The following is a 22,252-nucleotide window of genomic DNA, read 5'->3' on the forward strand; positions in this document are numbered from 1 at the left end:
GAAAATACTTAGCTTCACCGGGATGGTAAGTAGCAGTTGGTAAGGGATATATATGCCGACATGTTTCACCCCTAAAAAGGGGGTTTCTTCAGGGCTACTATCCCTGTAAACAAGAAACCTTGTTTAGATATAGACAACGCTAAGCATAACTCATAAAAAGTATTAACATTCACACCATAAATATGCTCATACCTTTTTTGTTAGTTAAACACGGCTGGCCACCCGATCTAAGTTATTTTTCCAAGATGGCCGCGGCGTGCTAGAAGCGGGTTTAAATGTCCCAAAACCCGGAAGTGCGGTGGGAAGGGGAAGGACACCCAACCTCTGCCCACACCCACTCCGGGGGAGGGAAATGTTTACTTTTCTGTTTTTTCTTTCTCCTATCCTCCCATCATTTTGGTTTAGGGGAAGCCCTTACACCCCCAGCGAAACATCATAAAAGGGATGACCACTCTAGTTCTAAGTTTAACCCATAAGGGATAACCGTTTTTAAACGGTATATCCATTGTTGTTCCATGTAGTTTAGCTTAGCCTCCAAATTCCCCTGTATCCCTTCTGTCTTTAGTGTGTCAATGACCCGCCATCTGATCTGATCAACTTGATGTTGTTTTGACAGCCAGTGTTGAACTAAGGGCGCGGATACATTACTCGTCACTATTCTAGATTTATGTTCATTGAGTCTTAGGTGAATCGCACGTTTCGTGCGACCCACATATACCAAAGGGCACGGGCATACTATAACATATATAACCCAAGCCGATTTGCATGTTGTGTATGTTCTCGCTTGGATGACTCTTCCAGTATGTGGGTCTTCCCATACATTACAAAAATCATCCATGGAAGAATTTGACAAAAAGAAAAAAGAACTGGAAGAATCGATGGATAAGGTTAGAGAATCTATAAGACAGACGAAAATTAAGAAACTTCGGAGGGATGAAAAAGACTACCAGATGGGTAGGGTCTACTCTTGGAATAAAAAGAATACAAGCCAGATTATAAGGAAAAAGGTAGCATTTGAGGCTACGTCTGACGAATCAGAAGGAACAAGTGGCGAATCTACAGACACCCCTCGAATAAGACCGACAGGGGAGACAGTCCCAAAAAACTTGCGCCCCAGGACCCGGGGTCGGGGATCCAACAAGACAGGGGTAGCAGTGAGACCCAAATGACATCCTTGGTAGTAAACATCTCTTCCCAATTACTAACACACACTCAACATCAAGTGCTACAGCTAGGTCTAGGGTTTGTTGTAAAGGAAAAACCAGATTTTTTCAGGTTAAAGATTGCTTTTCATAGGTTCATCCGTAAGATCCAAATAAAACTGTTTTTTCAAAGCGATCCAGAGGAAGTGCAAAGTTCATCGTTTGAAGATCAATCTATTTGTAGGGTTAAATCCACTTGGGTTCCTCCACCCCCAGTGGATCCAACAATAGCCACATTCCGAGACCTGGTGCTAAACGATATTACCAACTATGAACAAAGATACAATCCCAACTCTCTCAGATATAATCTGCAGTATCCCCAATATGTAGCATTACAAGAACTGGCAGATAGAGATGACATAGTCATCCACCAAGCAGATAAGGGAGGGGCTATAGTTATCCAGGATCGCAAGTGTTACAATGATGAGGCAATGAAACAATTGGGTGATACAACATCATATAGCCCCATGATCAATGATCCGGGAGATGAGTTGGCAAAAGAAATCTTTGATTATGTCACCAGAGCATATGAGGATAAGTGTATTACAAAAAACGAATATAAATTTCTGCTTGAGAAATTTCCCAAGACGCCAACTATCCACTTTGTGCCAAAGATACACAAAGACCTTCAAAATCCTCCGGGGAGACCCATTGTCAACACAAGGGACAGCATATTAGAACCCCTCTCCAAGTTTTTGGATGTTTTTTTGAGACAAGCAGCAGTATCGGTAAGATCTTATTTGAAAGATTCTGCTCATTTCCTCAGAAGACTTGGAGAGGTAGCCCAACCCCCTTTAGGATGTTATATGGTGACCTTGGATATAGTATCCCTATATACGAGGATCCCCCAGGAAGGGGCTATTGACATTATAAAAGAGACTCTGGACGCTAGACAAGGACCACAACGAATTACCACGGAGTTCCTTTTACCTTTGGCGAAATGGGTTATAAAAAACAACTATTTTTCATATGAGCAGATATATTATAGACAAGTCCATGGGGTTGCAATGGGGGCCACCTTTGCCCCATCGGTGGCGACGTTGTATGTAGGCCGGTTTGAAGAACAATACATTTATCCATCGAGTTCCTATAATACTCATATAAAATTGTGGCTCAGGTTTTTGGATGATATTTTCTTCCTTTGGATCGGATCGGAGAATGAATTGATCAATTTCATCCAGTGGATCAATACGGTGGACCCTGATTTAAAATTTACTGCAACATATAATAGGTCACAAATTGAATTCCTGGACATTACAATATATAGGGTGGGCAATACTTTTGATACCACCCTATATAGAAAACCAGTGGCTAGAAACACTTTGTTACATTTTGGAAGTTTCCATCCCCACAGACTTAAGACCAGTCTCCCCATCAGTCAATTTCTAAGGGCCAGAAGAATATGTTCAGACATAAATGAGTTCCAGAGGGTGGCTAAAGATATTAGCCAACGTTTTCGTCTTCGGGGCTACCCAGATAAATGTATCCATCAAGCATATGTAAGGGCTCGGTTTGCAAATCGGGACCTACTTCTTCAAGATATTGATAGGGGGTCCCGTTCTACCCGGGAGGAGGTTGATCTGGTCTGCGTATTGCCATACTCTGTAATTGTTAATAGTATGGTGAGATCCATCAGGGAACATTGGCATATTTTAAAGAACCTTAGGGGTTTGACTAATTTTCCCCTCATTACATACACTAAGGGATACACTATTGGCCAATTATTGAAACGCCGGAGACCAGCTCATGTACCATCGGGCTTGCATGCCCCCTGTTCCCATTGCCAATGGTGCGATAAGACCATTGGGGGTAATGTATGGGAAGACCCACATACTGGAAGAGTCATCCAAGCGAGAACATACACAACATGCAAATCGGCTTGGGTTATATATGTTATAGTATGCCCGTGCCCTTTGGTATATGTGGGTCGCACGAAACGTGCGATTCACCTAAGACTCAATGAACATAAATCTAGAATAGTGACGAGTAATGTATCCGCGCCCTTAGTTCAACACTGGCTGTCAAAACAACATCAAGTTGATCAGATCAGATGGCGGGTCATTGACACACTAAAGACAGAAGGGATACAGGGGAATTTGGAGGCTAAGCTAAACTACATGGAACAACAATGGATATACCGTTTAAAAACGGTTATCCCTTATGGGTTAAACTTAGAACTAGAGTGGTCATCCCTTTTATGATGTTTCGCTGGGGGTGTAAGGGCTTCCCCTAAACCAAAATGATGGGAGGATAGGAGAAAGAAAAAACAGAAAAGTAAACATTTCCCTCCCCCGGAGTGGGTGTGGGCAGAGGTTGGGTGTCCTTCCCCTTCCCACCGCACTTCCGGGTTTTGGGACATTTAAACCCGCTTCTAGCACGCCGCGGCCATCTTGGAAAAATAACTTAGATCGGGTGGCCAGCCGTGTTTAACTAACAAAAAAGGTATGAGCATATTTATGGTGTGAATGTTAATACTTTTTATGAGTTATGCTTAGCGTTGTCTATATCTAAACAAGGTTTCTTGTTTACAGGGATAGTAGCCCTGAAGAAACCCCCTTTTTAGGGGTGAAACATGTCGGCATATATATCCCTTACCAACTGCTACTTACCATCCCGGTGAAGCTAAGTATTTTCTTTAAAAACTCACTGTTATATTTATTGTTTTAAGATTATTAATAAGAGTTTAACACACAAGAAAAAAGAAAAAAAGAAAAAAGAAAGAATATATCATTTGCACTTTAGTTTTTGACCCGATGACGATTGGGTGTGTAAAGCCGAGGGATATGATCGTGTTGATCCCTGGGTGACATCTCTGAGGGCCAATAAAAGTTGATTGAACAACATTTAGTTACAAGGTATTAAGGGTGACTTAAAATATCACCTTAGGGGAATAATATCCAGGTCAAATAATAACATAGTAACATAGTAAATGACAGCAGGTAAAGGATTCAGCAGACTGGATGGACTGGGGTCTTCCCTCTGCCGCATCACTTCCTGTAGAAGTGTAGATGGATGATGAGGGAAGGCCCCAATAGGGCTGGCCGCGAGAAGCCTGTTCACAGTGCTGCCTCTGCCAGCCGGCTGCTGCCACTACTGCTGCTCTGGGAGGCCTGCGAGAGAGGCCAGACCCACATGGGGGAGAGGGAATGGATGCTAGACTGCAATTTGGGGGGGGGGGAGAGGGAACATGGATATTAGGCCTGGGGGGTAGAGGAGGGGTTATGGATGAAGGACCAGTAAGCAGAGGGGAAAAGAGATGAGGAAACCCAGGCCAGAAAGGGAGGTGAGAAGGAAGAGATGCTTGGTCAAAGAGGGAGAGAGAGAGAGATATAAGACCATGGGGAATGGGGAAGGGATTCAGGGTGCAAGTGAGAGAAGTGGTGAGGGGACATGGATTCTGGACCTGCAAGGGGATGAAGAGAGAATGTAAGAGCGAGTGACCAAGACCAGAAATGGGGTAGGAAGCGAGGAAGAGATTCTTAACCAGTGGAGAGAGAGAGATGCTAGTTTATATGAGCCAAGTAGGGGATTCAGAGTGCAAGTAAGAGGGAGTGAGATTTAGAGGGAGACAGGACTGCAGTTGGAGTAAGAGAAGGAACTGAGGAAGATGGAATCGGAGAGAGGAAAAGGCAGGAAGGAATTTCAGGCCTCAGGATAGCGGAATTCTACGCAAAACACTACAAATAAACTTTGCAGAATTTTCAAAAATTTTGAGCAGAATTCCGCCAGGAGTAAACCGACGAAGTGGTTGATGAAGTTAACTGAATTGTGATGGAAAATCGCCAATTGACCCTAAATGAGGTAGCAGAGGCTTCTGGCATTTCATCAGAATGTATACACACATGAATATTTAGGATTCGAGTTCAATTGATTATTTCAAAAACATGTTTTGAGTGTTGTAAGTGCAATGAGAATAGCTTTGTGTCATTTTGTGACTGTGGATGAGACTTGGGTTCATCTCTATACTCCTGAGACAAAATAACAATTCAAACAATGGACTATAAGAAATGAACTGATTCTGAAGAAAGTGAAAATGGCTCAGTGGGCTGGGAAGGTGATGGCAACCATCTTTTGGAATTTCCATGGATAATTTTTATTGACTATTTGGAAAAGGGAAAAACCATTAATGGCGAATACTATGCTGGTTTATTATAACATCTAAGTGTCAAAATCGCGCTCCTTCCCCCTCTACTTTCTCCCTTTGTCCCAGATCATGTCCCCTCTCTCCCTTACTTGCTCGAGCCACACTTGCTCCTTCTGCCTTCAGCGGCTCTTGTTGCCGGGACATGCAAGTAGCGATTTCACACGCTGCACGTGGCTGACCCACAAGCCTTCCCTCTGAGGAGAGGTTTCCGGGTCAGCAACGTGCAGTGTGTGAACCGCAGCTTGTGCATCCTTGCAACAAGAGCTGCTGAAGGCAAAAGGAAGTAACTGGGAACACCCCCAGCTGACCGGAAGACTTTCCTCTGACATCATCTCTGACATTAGAGGAAAGCCCTCTGGGTTGTTTCAATGGAGGGTGGAGGGCAGGAAGAAGAGATCCCGCCAGCGGCTTCGACGGAGGGTGGAGGGCAAGAAGGAGGGATCCCAGCGGCGCAACTCATCACCTTCCCCCCCCCCCCCCGACCTGGCCAATCATTACCTTTATGTTTGAAACTTTCAGGCTATTGACCCTGGCACCCTTTCCACCAGTGTCTCATCCTTCCTTTCAGCTACTGTGTCATACAATCAATGAACCTGTCTTTTTCTACAACACCATTTGTTCCTCCCATGTCCTGTAAGGCGTTCCAAACCCCAGCCTTGACTGACATCCAACATCCGCTACCTTAGCTCCTGTGGCTAATTAGAACGTCTTTGGCTTAAATCCTGCACACTTACTGACTTCATACACTTCAAATTTCTGCTGATATCCTTCCAGTCTGCCCTCTCACTTGCCAAACAAGAATATTACACGTTTAACTCTTAGCTCTAACCCTCACTGATTCCTTGCTACTCTCAATTTTCTACTCAAAGTGCCTTCACCTTCTGTCCCCCCTTCAATTCCCCTCAGATGATGGCAGAGTTTTTCTGCAACAAGGTTCACAAGATTCACATTGAGTTCTCAACCCGTTCACCTCTTCCCCCCTTCCAGCTGTCTGCCAACCTCCCTTCAACTCCTGCCACCTTTCCTCCTTTTCTAAAATCACTGTAGAGGAAACTGCACATTTTCCCTTCTCTTTCAAACTTGCTGCCTGATCCGATTCTCACCCACCTACTCAGTGTTGTCTCTCCCACTGTCGCCCCTCCTTTCCGTCACATCCTTAACCTATCACTCTCCACTGCAACTGTTCCCGATGTCTTCAAACATGCCATAGTTATACCTCTCCTCAAAAAAACCCTCACTAGACCCCATATCCCTGTCCAACTATCGCCCCATCTCCTTCCCCTTCTTATCCAGGTTACTTGAACATGTTGTTCACCAACGTTGCCTGGACTTCCTTTCATCTTAAGCTATTCTTGATTCACTTCAATTAGGCTTTTGTCCACTCCATTCTACGGAAACTGCCCTCTCTGACCTGTTCCTGGCCAGATTCAAAGGCCTCTATCATCATCCTTCTCGATCTGTCTGCTACTATCGATATTGTTGATCACCACATACTCCTTGATACACTATCCTTGCTGGAATCCAGGGTCTATTCTTTCCTGGTTTTCTTCCTGCCTCTCCCATTGCACTTTCAGTGTATGCAGTGATAGATCCTCCTCCACTGCTATCCCACTGTCAATTGGTGTACCTAAAGGCTCTGTCTTGGAACCTCTTCTTTTCTCCATGTACCACTCCCTCAGTGCACTGATCTCCCCCCTTGATTTTCAGTATCACTTCTGTATTGTTGACTCCCAGATTTACCTCTCCATACCAGATATCACAGGAATCCAGATCCAAGTCTCAGCCTACTTATCTGACATTGCTGCCTGGATATCTCACCATCATCTAAGACTGAGCTTCTTATCTTTCCACCTGAACCCATCTCCCCATCCTTCCCTTCTCTATTTCTGTGGACCATGCTTCTCCTCCTTCTTGTCTCATCAGCTCACAATCTCGGGGTCCTTCTAGTTTCCAAGTTTATTCAAATTTGATATCCAGCTATATGGTTATAACCATCTAAGCAGCTTACAGTCTCACATAGAATTATAAAATTATTTTGCTAGTGAATACACTTCTCTCTCCGTATTCGCAGGGGATGCGGGCGGACCATGACTGCGAATATGAAAAAAACGCAAATAACTTTTTATGGTTTTTGCTGTTTTTTGTAACAGCGTTTTTGCAATTGAAACCGCAAATAACTAGAGCTGAAAGTACCTGGGAACGTGCCAGATACCAAGTATGTGAGTAGCTCTCTCTCTCTCGATCTTGCCGGTTGGGCTGGCTGGGTTTCGTTCAGGCTCTGCTTCCGCTCCATATTGTAACGAGAGGGGGTGGGGCGTGGGGCTGCGTGAAGGACGCGTCCATTTTCAAAGCGCTCGGCACTTGCGTTTCTTAGAAACATAGATACATAGAAATAGACGGCAGATAAGGGCCACGGCCCATCTAGTCTGCCCACCCCAATGACCCTCCCCTACCTTTCTCTGTGAATAGATCCCACCTGTCTATCCCATTTAGCCTTATCTTGGTCTTGCGCTGTCATCTTCAGTTCTGTGCTGTGAGAGGCGAGCGCTGTGAGAGGAGATGATGCGCTGTTTCTGGGTAGGAACTTTAATCATGATGTAATGGGGGGGGCGGAATCAGCAGCTGAAAAATCACAAATAAACAAATCCGCAGATACGGAAACAGCAGATACAGAGGGAGAAGTGTAGTTTCAATACATTACGAGAAAAGTGAGGCTTGGGGAAAGAATTACAGTATCATATAGAAAAAATAGGGAAGGGAAACACATTATGTATTTCCAGTGCAGTAGGTGAGACATTCTAGACAACATGGTTATTTCCCCATACTTGCATGGACTGCAGAATGAATCCATTCCGGATTTTTCACTTTGCGTCCAGTGTACTTCACAGATCAACTTAGCACCCTCTAGCAGTCTTTTCTTCTGCACGCATGGTTGCAGCTGTGTGTTCTGCTCTCCTCATTTTTATTAGTTTACTTCGACATAGTTTCATCCCCTTTGTGGGTATTTTTGCATCTACAGCAATTTGGAGGCTCTGCCTGCTGGTGAATTCAAACGTCAGTCTGCAGCTGACAGGCCTATCCTTTTTGGGTACCTGTTGGCCAGTCTGCATAGTAATCCTTGGCACTCAGGGCTGTCACTAAAGTTGTCTCATTGTCCACTAAGTGGGGGTCGAGTGCAGACTGATAGGCATGCTTAGGAGGCTCAGGTGTGTCCTGCAGCGTGCTGGCTGTGTTTTTCTGCCTTCACCCATCCTGGTGTGCATCTGGTGTTCCGCAGGGATGGAGGCGTTGTCAGACAGTGGAGTCTGATCGGCAGCCTGAAGATCACCTTGGAGAAGGCTTTCCCAGCAGTATGGCAGTGAATTCTAGCTGGCTACTGACTCAGAACTGGAAGCAGGTACAGCCCAGTGTCTCTGGTAACAGTGAGTACAGCAGAGCTGACAGGCTCTCACAGCGATTTTAAAAAGTTAATTTCGAGGGGTTTTCTGTGTTTTCAAGTTTTCCCCTGTGTTACCCACACCTGAAAAATCCTAAAATTGCCATTTTTTAATTTTCAGGAATTGTTTATTTTAGCGCACTTTTTGGCATGAATTTAGTGCCATCGGCCATCTTGGATTTTTAGTGATCTTTTTTTTCCATCTTCTCCCTGCTTCAAAACTCGTGTTTATTTATTTATTTTTGGCTAGGAAACTTGCTGGGATGGAGTCCTCGGGATCTCTTCTTGTGAACTCATTGAAAGTTTGTGCAAATTTAGCGCATTTTGAACGATCTTGCACTATGTGCCATGTAGCGCAGGTGGGGGGGTGGGTGGGGGGATAACTACCAGCTCTGCTTCCCCCTCACAGAAGCAGGTGATTCCCTACTCAGATAGCCCCGTGGGGTGGCAGCCATTGCTTTCGAGGCTTGACTTGTCTTGTTTTTCAGACAGCCAGGTGGCGGACCCTCCGCAGCCTAAGAAACAATGTCATCTAAGGGTGACTCTATGCTCCAGGGCCCTGGTATTTTTTCTGCCTTTGAGATTTTTGTGGTCCAACTTTCAGACCAGAGGTTCTGCTGCTGGAAGTTCTCCGCCAACTCTGTCGGCGTCTGGGGGTGGACGGGTGCTCCCCTCCTCCACCCGCTCCGCCTGATCCTTAGTTTGATAGTGCAGCCCTTCCCGGATTGGGAGATCTGGACATGGGTACTGGATCTCTTAGGGGCTCCGGATTCTGGTGATGATCCGACTGTGCTGTGCTTATTTAAATTTGCGGCTTTGCCTGATCTGATTGCTGAATCTTTGTAGGAATTGAACTTGGCCACTCAGTCAGCTACTTCCACTTCTTCTCCTTGGCTTTGCAGTGTATGCTCGCAATCTGCAACCTTTCTGGATATGAGTTGTATGGTGTCTGAGCAGTTTGACTCTCCAGAAGGTTCTTTGAGAAATGCAAGGGCTATATCCTGTTTGTATCCTATGGCGCAGGAGTGCCAGCAGCTTCTGGGACAGCCCAAGGTGGATTCCTTGGTGGCTCAGGTGACTAGGTGCACCTCTCTTCCCAGTAATGGGAGAGTGGTGTTGAAGGATATGCAAGACTGCCGTGTGGATGTGATCTTCAGGAAAATTTTTGAGACAGTGAATTTAGGCATTAAGGCAATAGTGGCGACGTCCTTTGTCTCTCTTGGCTGCATACGCTGGAGACTGATGCAGTGGAGCCTCCTCAGCTTCTGATGGCTGGGACAGATTACATTGCAGATGCCTTATATGATTTTTTTTGAAAGTGCTGGCAATGTATTCTATTATCCCAGGACAAGCAGGCAGCCTATTCTCACATATGGGTGATGTCATCGACGGAGCCCGGATGCGGACGCCTCACAAGCAGACTTGCTTGAAGAAACCAGAAGTTTCGAGTCAAATGCACCATGCATGCACGAGTGCCTTCCCGTCCAACGTAGAGTGCGCCTCCTCAGTTCTCAGTTTTCTGCGGAGCCGAGAAGTCCGTCTTTGACTCTCTGCGTTTAACTTTGTTACTTTGTGCCTTCTCTGAACCGCGGTTTGCATTTTTTTCCTCATGAATCGCTGTTCTTATTTTATTTCTTTCATTTTTAGTTTAAAAAAAATAAATTTTTCATCTTCCGTCCGTTTGCCGGGACAGGCCGCTAGGCCGCAGCCCGAGGACTTCGATCTTGTAGCAGCTATTTTTACTTCTATGTCCTGGCCTGTCACGGGCTTCAAGAAGTGTAGCAAGTGCCAGCGTGCAATTTCTCTTAGGGACCCACACCGTCGCTGCCTCAAGCCTTGGGCCAAAACATCATCTGAAGTCATGCCTGCGCTGTGCTACACTTCAACCTCGAGCCTTCAATCGTTGTTGTATTTTGGTGGACAAGCTCTTCGAGATAGATTCTTCTTCTGATCCCTCGACTTCAAAGGCGACCTCGGCCTCGACTCCTACCGAGGTTCCTCCTGCTTCTACTGCTTCCACCTCGAGCCTCATCAGACCTTCGTCGTTTGCAGCGGCTCTTTCTTCGACGACATCTGCTGTATCTTCCCCTGTTTCCTCAGGTCAGATAGCTCAGTAGACAGTTCCAGCGGTAGTGATTAAAGTGCCTAAGATTTCCAAATCGAAGCACACTCATACTACCTCGAGGGAAACTCCAGCCAAAGCAAGTGGTCTGGTTTCAGATGCGGATCCATCCTTGCCGGCTACTTTCCAGACCATGTTGGAGAAGCAATTCATTCAGTTCCTTACTAATATGGGACCGAAGCTTCTTCTTTTTATCCAGCCTGGGCATTCAGCAGACTCCCGCAAGGTCAAGCTGCTTCCTTTGTCTCAGTCTGAGATTACACACTCTTTGCAGGGAGCAGAGTCTCTGCGAGTGTCTGGTCTAGCATCTAAGCACGTGAAGCAAGGAGCAGAATCTTTGCAAGTGCCTCGGCAGGAATCCTCACACTCAACAAGGGAGTGCATCGAGGTTCCTCCATCAAGCCTCTGGAGCTTTGATCTACAGCCTCCAGTCCTATCCATTCTTTGATGGCATCGGCTGCTTCCGTCTCCGAGGCAAAGTCTCCTCGATCTTCGAGATCTGCTTCCAGGCACAGTTTTCATTGACGATCGAGGCATCCTCCAGGCATAGTTCTTATTCTAAAGAAAGACCTTCTTCAACTAAGCCTTGATCTACCCCTACTTTGACTAGACACCGACTCCTCGTTCGAGGTCTCCAATGCTGGACCTCGAGGATATCGCGGTTCGATTGCCTCGTCCAAGTCACCATATTCCTTTGATGCCTTTTTTCCTGCTGAAGCTTCATCTTCAACCCAGGCTGCCTCAACGTCCTCGAGTCCTTCTCGAGGCAAAGAATTGACAGATCAGCTCTCTTTCTCATCTTTTCTTCGTCAGATGGCTGTGGACTTGGATCTTCAATTAGATACTGGCTCCAAATATTCTAAGGAGTATCTCTAAGTCATGCATCTTCCTCAACCTCCAGCAGAGTCACTTAAGCTTCTTCTTCATAAGCTTTTGAATCAGACTTTTGGTCGATGCATGGAGACACCTTTTTCCATACCAGCTGTTCCAGGAAAATTGGACTCTAGGTATAAAACTGTGCATCGCATCAGCTCATAGTTATCTCATCAATCCCTGCTTGTCGAGTCCTCCTTGAAGCGGTACCATCCTTCCAAGGTTTATGCCATCGTTCCTCCTGGAAGGGAAGGGAAAATGATGGACAAATTTGGACGTCGCCGTCTATCAAAATGCCATGATGTCCTCTAAAGTCCTCAATTATAATTTTCAGTTTATTATTTACTTTGAATTCCTCATTTCTCTATTACCAAAGTTCTTGACTTATTTGGATGCTCAAAAACACTTCGAATTTCAAGAAGTCCTTGCTTTTTTATCTCAACTCAGATTGCATCTCCTCCAGTCATCTTATGATGCCTTCGAGTTGTCTGCCTGAGCAGCTGCTTGCTCTGTAGCTATGCGTCGCCTTGCCTGGCTTCGTACCATTGATATGGACCCTAATCTTCAAGACCGCTTGGCTAATATTCCTTGTGAAGACAATGACCTCTTCGATGAATCCATCGAGGCAGCCACCAAGAAATTGTCTGACCATAAAAAATCCTTTGCTTTTATTTTCAGACCTAAGCCAAAGCCAGCTCCTGCCAAACCTACACGCCCTGCTCCTATCTATCAACAGCGTTTTGTTCCGAGGATGGCTCCTTATAATCGCCCTCCTCCTTAAGAAACAGCAGCCTCAAAAGCAACAAAAACCTCAACCTTCTGCTGCACCTAAGGCTACTCAGCCTTTTTGACTGTTTAAACCAGAGCATAACCTCCACCGTTCTGACTCTGCCTTCTTTTCCCTCTATAGGAGGTCGTCTCCATCATTTTTATCACCGATGGGGAGACAATTACATCCGACCTCTAGGTGCTCTCAGTCATCAGGGAAGGATACTATCTTCATTTCCATCAGGTTCCACCAGAGCTTCCTCCAAGAGAGTATCCTTCCAGTCCATCCCAGACCGCCCTTCTTCTTCAGGAAGCTCAAGCTCTGCTTCGTCTCTGTGCCATCGAACCAGTTCCTTTGGAACAGCAGAACAGGGGGTTTTACTCCGTTACTTCCTTGTTCCGAAGAAGACGGGCGATTTGTGGCCCATTCTGGATCTTGGGGCTCTCAACAAATTTCTAGTTAGAGAAAAGTTTTGAATGTTGTCCCTGGCATCCCTTTATCCCCTTCTCGAGCAGAACGACTGGTTATGCTCTCTGGATCTCTAGGAGGCCTACACTCATATCCCCATTATACCTGCCTCCCGTTAATATCTCAGATTTCTGGTGGGGAATCTGCATTATCAATAGAGTACTACCCTTTGGCCTGGCCTCATCTCCAGAGCGTTCACCAAGTGCCTGGTAATGGTAGCAGCAGCTCTAAGGAACCATGGTCTTCAGGTATTTCCCTACCTCGACGACTGGCTCATCAAAGATTCCACATCTCAAGGGGTTATTGTAGCGACCCAACGGACTAAGTGGTTCCTACAAAGTTTGGGATTCAAAATCAACTTTCCCAAATTTCAGCATCAGCCCTCACAGAATCTACAATTCATTGGAGCTGTTCTGGACACTGTCCAACTCAGAGCATTCCTTCCACAATAACGACTGGAAGCTCTTCTTCAACTCTGTCATAAAGTGTCTTCCTGCTCTACCATCTCAGCGAGACACATGATGGTACTTCTAGGTCACATGGCCTCCACAGTACATAAGAACATAAGCAATGCCTCTGCCGGGTCAGACCCGAGGTCCATCGCGCCCAGCAGTCCGCTCACGCGGCGGCCCAACAGGTCCAGGACCTGTGCAGTAATCCTCTATCTATACCCCTCTATCCCCTTTTCCAACAGGAAATTGTCCAATCCTTTCTTAAACCCCAGTACCGTACTCTGCCCTATTACGTCCTCTGGAAGCGCATTCCAGGTATCCACCACCCTCTGAGTAAAGAAAAACTTCCTAGCATTTGTTTTGAATCTATCCCCTTCCAATTTTTCCGAATGTCCTTCTGGTCGTAATACCATTTTTAATAATACCCAACATTCTGTTTGCCTTCTTCGCGGCTGCTGCGCATTGCGCCGTTGACTTCATTGTTGTATCCACCAGTACACCCAAATCTCTTTCAAGGTTACTTCCCTCTAATACTAATCCCCCCATTTGGTAGCTGAACATCGGGTTCTTTCTCCCTATATGCATGACCTTGCATTTCCCTACATTGAATTTCATCTGCCATTTATTCGCCCACTCCTCCAGTTTGTTTAGGTCCCTTTGTAGGTCCTCAAACTCTTCCGTAGTTCTAACCCTTCTACAGAGTTTAGTGTCGTCCGCAAATTTTATAACTTCACATTTCGTCCCCGTTTCCAGGTCATTTATAAATATATTGAACAGCAGCGGTCCAAGTACAGACCCCTGCGGAACTCCGCTCGTGACTTTCCTCCAGCCCGAGTAGTGACCCTTCACTCCAACCCTCTGTCTCCTGCCTGCCAACCAGTGTTTGATCCATCTGTGTACGTCCCCTTCCACCCCGTGGTTCCACAGCTTCCTAAGTAGCCGCTCATGGGGTACCTTGTCAAAGGCCTTTTGGAAGTCAAGGTAAATGATGTCTACAGGTTCCCCTTTGTCCAACTGGCTGTTTACCCCCTCAAAGAAGTGCAGTAAGTTTGTTTGGCACGATCTTCCCTTGCAGAAGCCATGTTGGCTCGCTTTCATCAGCCCATTTTTTTCGATGTGCTCACAGATGCTGTCCTTTATCAGTGCTTCTACCATCTTGCCTGGAACCGATGTCAAACTTACCGGCCTATAGTTTCCCGGGTCTCCTCTTGACCCCTTTTTAAAGATAGGTGTAACATTTGCTATCTTCCAGTCCTCCGGAATCTCTCCAGTTTTCCCGCTATCTCATTTCTTAGTTCTTTTAGTACCCTAGGGTGGATTCCGTCCGGGCCTGGTGATTTGTCGCTTTTCAATCTATCTATCTGTTGGAGGACATCCTCATGGCTCACCTCTATTGCTGACAGTTTTTCTTCTTGGTCACCATGGAAGATCACGTCGGGTTCCGGTACACTGGATGTGTCCTCGCTTGTGAAGACTGACGAGAAGAATTTGTACACGGGATTCCTTTTGCCAGACTTCACCTCAGAATTCGTCAGTGGACCCTGTGGACTCAATGGGCGCAAGTTTGCAACCCTCTTTCTCGACACATATCAATCACTCCTTCATTGAAGCAGTCTCTCCGTTGGTGGATGCTCTCTTCCAATCTTTCCAGAGGCTTGCTTTTTCAAATGCCCCCCCCCCCATCAGAAAAGTCCTCACGACAGACTCTTCGACCTACGCTTGGGGCACTCATCTCGATGGTCTCCGTACTCAAGGCCTCTGGACCAGTACGGATCGTCAGTTTCATATCAATCTGTTGGAACTCAGAGCGATCCTCAAAGCTCTCAATGCTTTTCAACATCTGCTTCATGACCAAGTAGTCCTCATTCGGACGGATAGCCAAGTCGCCATGTATTATGTCAACAAACAGGGAGGGACGGGATCTGCCTCCCTTTGTCAAGAAGCTCTGAAGGTTTGGGACTGGGCAATCTGCCACAACATCTTCCTCAAAGCTGTCTACATTCAAGGGGCGAAAAATTGCTTGGCGGACAACTTGAGTCATCTTTTGCAACCTCACGAATGGACACTCCATTCCTCGCCTCTTCATCACATTTTTTCACAGTGGGGAACGCCTCAGATAGACTTCTTTGCAGCTCCCCACAACTACAAACTGCCTCAGTTCTGCTCCAGGATATACTCTCCTCATCGCCTCGAGGCAGATGCTTTTCTTCTGGAATGGACAAATCTCTTTCTCTATGCATTCCCTCTCATTCTCAAGACTCTGGTCAAGTTGAAGAACGATCATGCCACCATGATTCTAATTGTTCCTCGGTGGCCAAGACAACCTTGGTACTCCCTTCTACTTCAACTCAGCAGCAGGGAGCCATAACTTCTACCAGTTTTTCCTTCTCTGCTTACACAGAGTCAAGGATCTCTGCTTCATCCCATCCTGCAGTCTCTACACCTGACAGCTTGGTACCTCTCAATATAACCCCTCTTCAGTTTTTTCCATCTGTAAGAGATGTTTTAGAAGCTTCTGGGAAGCCTACCACTAGACAATGCTATCACCAAAAATGGACTAGATTTTCTACGTGGGGTTTTTCTCATCATAAGGAGCCTCAACATTCCTCCTTATTTTCTGTTTTGGACTACCTTTTTCACTTATCCAATTCTGGCCTCAAGTCTACATCTATCCGAGTCCATCTCAGTGCAATTGCAGCTTTCCATCAGCCTATTGCAGGGAAACCCCTCTCTGCTCACCCTGTGGTTTCCAGATTCATGAAAGGACTTTTTAATGTCAAACCTCCTCTCAAACCGCCTCCTGTGGTTTGGGACCTCAATGTTGTTATTGCTCAACTGATGAAGCCTCCATTTTAACCACTGGATAAGGCTTATCTGAAGCATCTCACTTGGAAAGTGGTGTTTCTCATAGCCCTCATTTCTGCGTGACAAGTCAGTGAGCTGCAAGCTTTAGTTGCTGATCCACCATTCACAGTGTTCTATCATGACAAGGTGGTTCTTCGTACTCATCCTAAATTCCTACCTAAAGTGGTCTCGGAATTTCATCTCAACCAATCCATTGTTCTTCCAGTGTTTTTTTCCAAAGCCTCATTCTCATCCTGGAGAAGTTGCTCTTCATACTCTGGACTGTAAACATGCTTTGGCCTTCTATTTGGAACGCACCAAACCACACAGAACTGCTCCTCAACTTTTTGTCTCCTTCGATCCCAATAATTTGGGACATACTATTTCTAAGCGTACCATCTCCAACTGGATTGCGGCTTGTATCTCCTTCTGCTATGCCCAAGCTGGATTACCCCTTCACAGTAAGAGTCACAGCCCATAAAATCAGAGCTACGGCAGCTTCAGTAACTTTCCTCAGATCTACACCTATTGAGGAAATTGGTAAGGCTGCTACTTGGTCCTCGGTTCATACTTTCACTTCTCACTATTGTCTGGATACTTTCTCCAGATGGGATGGACAGTTTAGCTAAACAGTATTACAAAGTTTATTCTCCTAAATTGCCAACATTCCCACCATCCCATTATGGTTAGCTTGGAGGTCACCCAAATGTGAGAATAGGCTGCCTGCTTGTCCTGGGATAAAGCACAGTTACTTACCGTAACAGGTGTTATCCAGGGACAGCAGGCAGCTATTCTCGCCACCCACCCACCTCCCCTGGTTGATCTATCTGCTAGCTATCTGAACTGAGGAGACACGCCCTAAGCTGAGCGTGAAGGCATTTGCGCGGTGCAGACGACTCGAAACTTCTGATTTCTTCAAGCAAGTCTGCTTGTGAGGCGTCCGTATCCGGGCTCCGTCGATGACGTCACCCATATGTGAGAATAGCTGCCTGCTGTCCCTGGATAACACCTGTTACGGTAAGTAACTGTGCTTTTTGGCACGCCTAATGCTTTGGGTTCAGCAGTGGGCTGGTGATTCCACCTCCAAGGCAACTTTAGTGCAGCTGCCTTTCCAGGGGCAGTTATTTGGTAAGGGACTGGGTGACCTCATGGATTCGGTAGTGGACAATCGCCTGAACACCCTGATAGTACAGCCAGATCCTCCAGGGATTCTGGGCATTCTAATTTTCATGGCTCTCTTAGCAATTTTCGTGACTATAGGCAATATATTTCTTCCTCGTTGCAGAGTTCTTCAGAGTTCCCAGGGTTGGTATGTGGGCTACAAGTGTTCACAACTTTCTACTGCACGGCCTGCCCGAAAGACACAATGATGCCATGCCCCTCTGCGGATAGGGGGTTTGCTCTCAGAGTTTCTGCCTGCCTAGATGCGCATTACAGCTTACCATTGAGTCTTGGAAATTATTTGGTCATGCTTCAAGCTAGAATTGCCCAACCTCTGTGAGGCTGGTTCGTGGATTCTTTATCCGGGTGCCTGGACAAGGCACACAAGTTCCAGACTACTGTTCAACATTTACTGGATATTCAAGCTATAGAACCGGTGCCATATGACCTCTCAAGCTCAGGCAGATATGCTGTATACTTTATCGTACCAAAGAGAGGATCAGAAGATTGGAGACTGATTCTGGATCATCGGCATGTAAATGTGGCACTCAAGACTTCTCAATTCCAAATGGAGACTGTGCGGTCAATCATTGCAGCAGTGGCTCAAGGGGAATTTCTGGCCTTCCTGGATCCGCCGGAGGCGCACTTGCACATTTCCATTTTTCTGTCCCACCACAAGTTTCTGCGGTTTCATATTCTGGGTCAGCATTACCAGTTTTCGGCCCTGCTCTTTGGGCTAGTAACAGCGCCCCGGACCTTCACCAAGGTGATTGTAGTAGTGGTGGCTCATCTGAGGAAGATGAGTTTGCAGGTTCACCCTTATTTAGACAACTGGCTGATTAGAGCCCCCTCTACAGAGGGGTGACGCAGGATGGGATCAGGTGCTCCAGGTGCTGGAATACCTGGGCTGGATTGTCAACTACAGGAAGAGTCATCTGACGCCCACGCAGTTGCTGGAATACCTGGGAGTTCTTTTTGATATGGTGGCAGGCTGTGTTTACCTTCCTGAGGCTCTCAGGTGCTCAGATTACGGCTCTTTTGAAGAAGTCAGTTCCTGCGGCGAGGGACTACCTACAGCAGGGGTGCCCAATAGGTCGATCACGATCGACCGGTAGATCGCCAATGCAACGCAAGTCGATCGCATTGCCTTTGCGATCTTTTTCTCCCTGCTGCTTCCCCAAGCTAGGCCTGGCGCCAGACTTACAAAACTTCACCTCCGACGTCAATTTTGACATTGGATTGGAAGTTTTGGGCCAGCCAATCGCCGCCTGGCTGGACTGGAACTTCTTCCCCGACGTCAGAAGTGAAGTCTTGTGGGCCTGGCGCTTGTACGCACCAGGCCTGGCTTGGAGAAGCAGCAGCAAAAGAACAAACTCCTGAGAGAAAGGCAGCGTGCCTACCAGCATATTCTCCACATCTGCCTCTCCCTGCATCTTTAACTCACCAACAGCCCCTGCCAAACTAGAAGGACGTACCTCTACCACTTATGAGAGTGCTGCCTTTTTATCCCCAAGCATGTCTTTCACGCGGGGAGCCAGCGCACACTCCGGAGCCAACAAAGACGACGACGCGTTCCCTGAGCATGCGGCAGAACACACTCCTGACAGCGTACAGCGCTTACCTGCTTCCGCCGCCATGACTCCAAACAAAACAGCTGTACTCACAATCCTTCTGAATCTGAAAGGCAGAGTCCTTTTACTACCGCACAAATCCTGTGCCGGTGAAACCAGGTTTTGTGAAGCGTTGGTGGCTTGAGGGTGGGGGTAGGGAAAGAATCGGGGAAGTGGAGAAATTGACATGATGGCTTGGGGGGCAGGGGGAGAGAGAAAGAAAGGCAGAAATAAAGAGGGGGCAGGGGGAGAGAGAAAGAAAGGCAGAAATAAAGAGGGGGCAGGGGGAGAGAGAGAGAGAAAGAGGGGACGGGGAGAGAAAGAAAGGCAGAAATAAAGAGGGGGTAGGGGGAGAGAGAGAGAGAAAGAGGGGGGCAGGGGGGGAGAGAGAGAGAGAAAGAAAGGCAGAAAGAAAGATGAGGGGGGGGCAGGGGGAGAGAGAAAGAAAGAAATATTGGCTTTATAGAAGAAGGAAGTGGAACCAGAGGCTCATGAAATCACCATACGAAAAGGTAGGAAAATGATTTTTTCAATTTAGTGATCTAAATGTATATACTGTCTATATTTTGCACTGTGGCCCCCTTTTACTAAACCACAGTAGCAGTTTATATCACAAGGAGCCTATGAGCAGCGCAGGGCATGCAGTGCAGCTTCCTGCGCTAAAAAACGCTATCGCGGTTTAGTAAAAAGGGAGGGGGTATATTTGTCTATTTTTGTATAGTTGTTACTGAGGTGACATTGCATATTTTAAAATTATCTGCTTTGATCTCTGATAAAACCCCCGAATGCAAATGATAATTAACATCTGCGTACAGTGTGCTTTAAAAAAGCAGAACACAAGCCCAAAAAGTGTGGGCACCCCTGACCTACAGGATCTGGGATCCACAGTGGTAGCCACAGTGGATGTCATCATTTGGACAAGAGCGCACTTTATCCTCTTCAGCATGCCTTGCTTTCCCGCTGGGCACCTCACCAGGATGCCTTGCCGTGGACTTTGGGGGCCCAGGCGAGCATGAACTATTGGCTTCATCCTCAATCGCTCTGCAAGGGCATTCTGTTGCATATTGCCTCCCGGACTGTGGTGATGACAGATGCCAGCCTTCAGGACTGGGAAGCATACTTCAATCATTGTCCTTCAGGGCTATTGGACTCCATCTCAGAAAAGGTGGTCTTCGCTTCACACGTTTTCCAAGTTTTACAGAGTGGATGTTGCCAGACAGGACTCAGCCTTCAGGTCCTTGGTCTTAAGGGCCAGCGCAGCAAGCCTACTCTAGCTATTTTAAGGGGGACTGCTTTTGTATGTCCCTGTTGTCTAGAATCTCGCCTATTGCACTGGAAAAAGAGATTATGTACTTACCTTGGTAAGCTCTTTTCCAGTAGATAGGTGAGACATACTACACTTCCTGCACCTGCTTTCAGTTTTCAGTCTACTTATGCTTTCCAAGCTGATTTTTGGTAATCGGCCAGCCCTTTGAGGTTGTGAAGAATCTGTACACAAATTTAACTTGTTGGGGAGTAGTTTCTTAGCTCCTTTGATGCCTGTGTTGGCGGTTACCGGTTGGCAGTTAGTTGTTTATGAACAGAACAATAGTTTAGCCTGTGGTTACTGGTGCCTCTGTCACATGTGTGGGTGCCTTTCTATGCTTGGGTACTGACTGCTAGAGGGTGCTAAGTTGATCTGTGAAGTACACTGGAGGCAGAGTGAAAAATCTGGAGTGGATTCCTTTTGCAGTCCATGCGAATATGGGGAAATAACCCTGTTGTCTAGAAAAAGAGCTTACCAGGGTAAGTACATAATCTTTGTCTTCCAGAGTTTTCCAGCTTATTGATTAGTAAACTGCTAAAGCCTGTCACTACTTCCTCTTTAATGTTGCCAAAATCTAATCTCTCCTTTCCGAGCACACTACCAAAACCCTTATCCACACTGTCATCACCTCTCACTTAAGTTATTGCAGCTTGGTCCTTTCAGGTCATCTGCTCAACCCTCTCTCTTCCTTCTAATCCACAGGTGTCAAACACAAGGCCCACGGGCTGTTTTATCTGGCCCGTGGTGACTGCCAGCTTGAGGGTTATGTGGCATTTTCCTCCTTGCCACTCCCAGGTGTTTTACCTTCTGGCTGGCTCCCTCCTCCTCACTGCCACAGTCATTTCTGTGTACAAAGCTGTGGGCAGCGGCTCTTTGCGCCTCCTCTGGAAGCCTTCCCTCTGACATTATGACGTCGGAGAGAAAGCTTCTGGTTCAGGCCGGGATGTGTGTAGGAGCTACCACCTTTAGCTTTGTGCACAGAAACCACTGCGGCAGTGAGGAGGAGGGAGCCGGCCAGAAGGTAAGCACCCGTCGGATGGAGGCACCTAGTTGAGGCACAGAATGGAGGGAGGAATAGAGGCGTGTTGGGACTTGAGAAAGAGGGAGCACAAACTTCGGACAAATGATAGGACGGAGGGGGCATGAACTTGGGACATTGAAAGGAAGGAGAGAGGGGAGCATGAACCATAGAATGGAGAGAGTGAGGGAAAGAGATGCTGAGGTGAGGGAGGGAATAGAAAGGGAGAATTGGGTGTCAAAGAGAGATGATGCACCTGAGGAGATGAAGAAAAAGGAGAATTGTTGGGCAGAGAGAGGGAGGGAGAGAGAATTATTGGACTTGGTAGTGGGAGAGGAGTGAGGTAGAGATGCATGAGGAAGAGAGAGATGTCAGACCACTGGCATGGGAAGGAGAGAGAGAGAGAGAGAGAGAGATGTCAGACCATGGGAGAGGAGAGAGATTCCAGGCTATGGGAAAGAGAGGAGAAAGATGCCAGACCAAATAAGGGGGAAGACAGAGTTGTCTGACCATGGGAGAGGGATGAGATGGTGCACAGCAATGGGTGTGGTAGGGAAGAGCTAAGAAATGGACAATACTCGAACTGGAAAAGCATCATGAGTAGTTCGGTACTTGGACCCGTGCTGAAATTTCGGAAGAACTATTAGGGTCAAGAGGATGCAAAAGTTGTATATCATCTGCATAGGCAAATACGGAGAAGCCAATAGATTGGCAAAGAGTCATAAGAGGAGCAAGAAATATATTAAACAGAAGTGGGGACAGGATAGAGCCTTGTGGAATACCATATGTAGCTGAGAAACTAGCAGAAATAGAATCATTAAAGGAAACTATTGAAGAGCAATTGTCC

General features: G+C 46.6%; 1 protein-coding gene across 2 annotated transcripts in view; it reads left to right on the forward strand.

Moving 5' to 3' along the window:
- WDR5 (WD repeat domain 5) overlaps positions 1-22,252 on the forward strand; it is a 118,360-nt gene that overhangs the window by 15,054 nt on the left and 81,054 nt on the right. The window contains exon 3 of one of the 2 annotated variants that reach the window (XM_033960478.1): positions 8,624-8,743. The exons of the other annotated variant lie outside the window; for it this stretch is intronic. The gene's annotated coding sequence lies outside the window, so the exon portion shown is untranslated. The remainder of the gene's footprint in view (positions 1-8,623; positions 8,744-22,252) is intronic. 2 annotated transcript variants of the gene reach the window in all.

The sequence above is a fragment of the Geotrypetes seraphini genome, chromosome 10, assembly GCF_902459505.1.
Source record: "Geotrypetes seraphini chromosome 10, aGeoSer1.1, whole genome shotgun sequence".
NCBI classification, from domain to species: domain Eukaryota; kingdom Metazoa; phylum Chordata; class Amphibia; order Gymnophiona; family Dermophiidae; genus Geotrypetes; species Geotrypetes seraphini.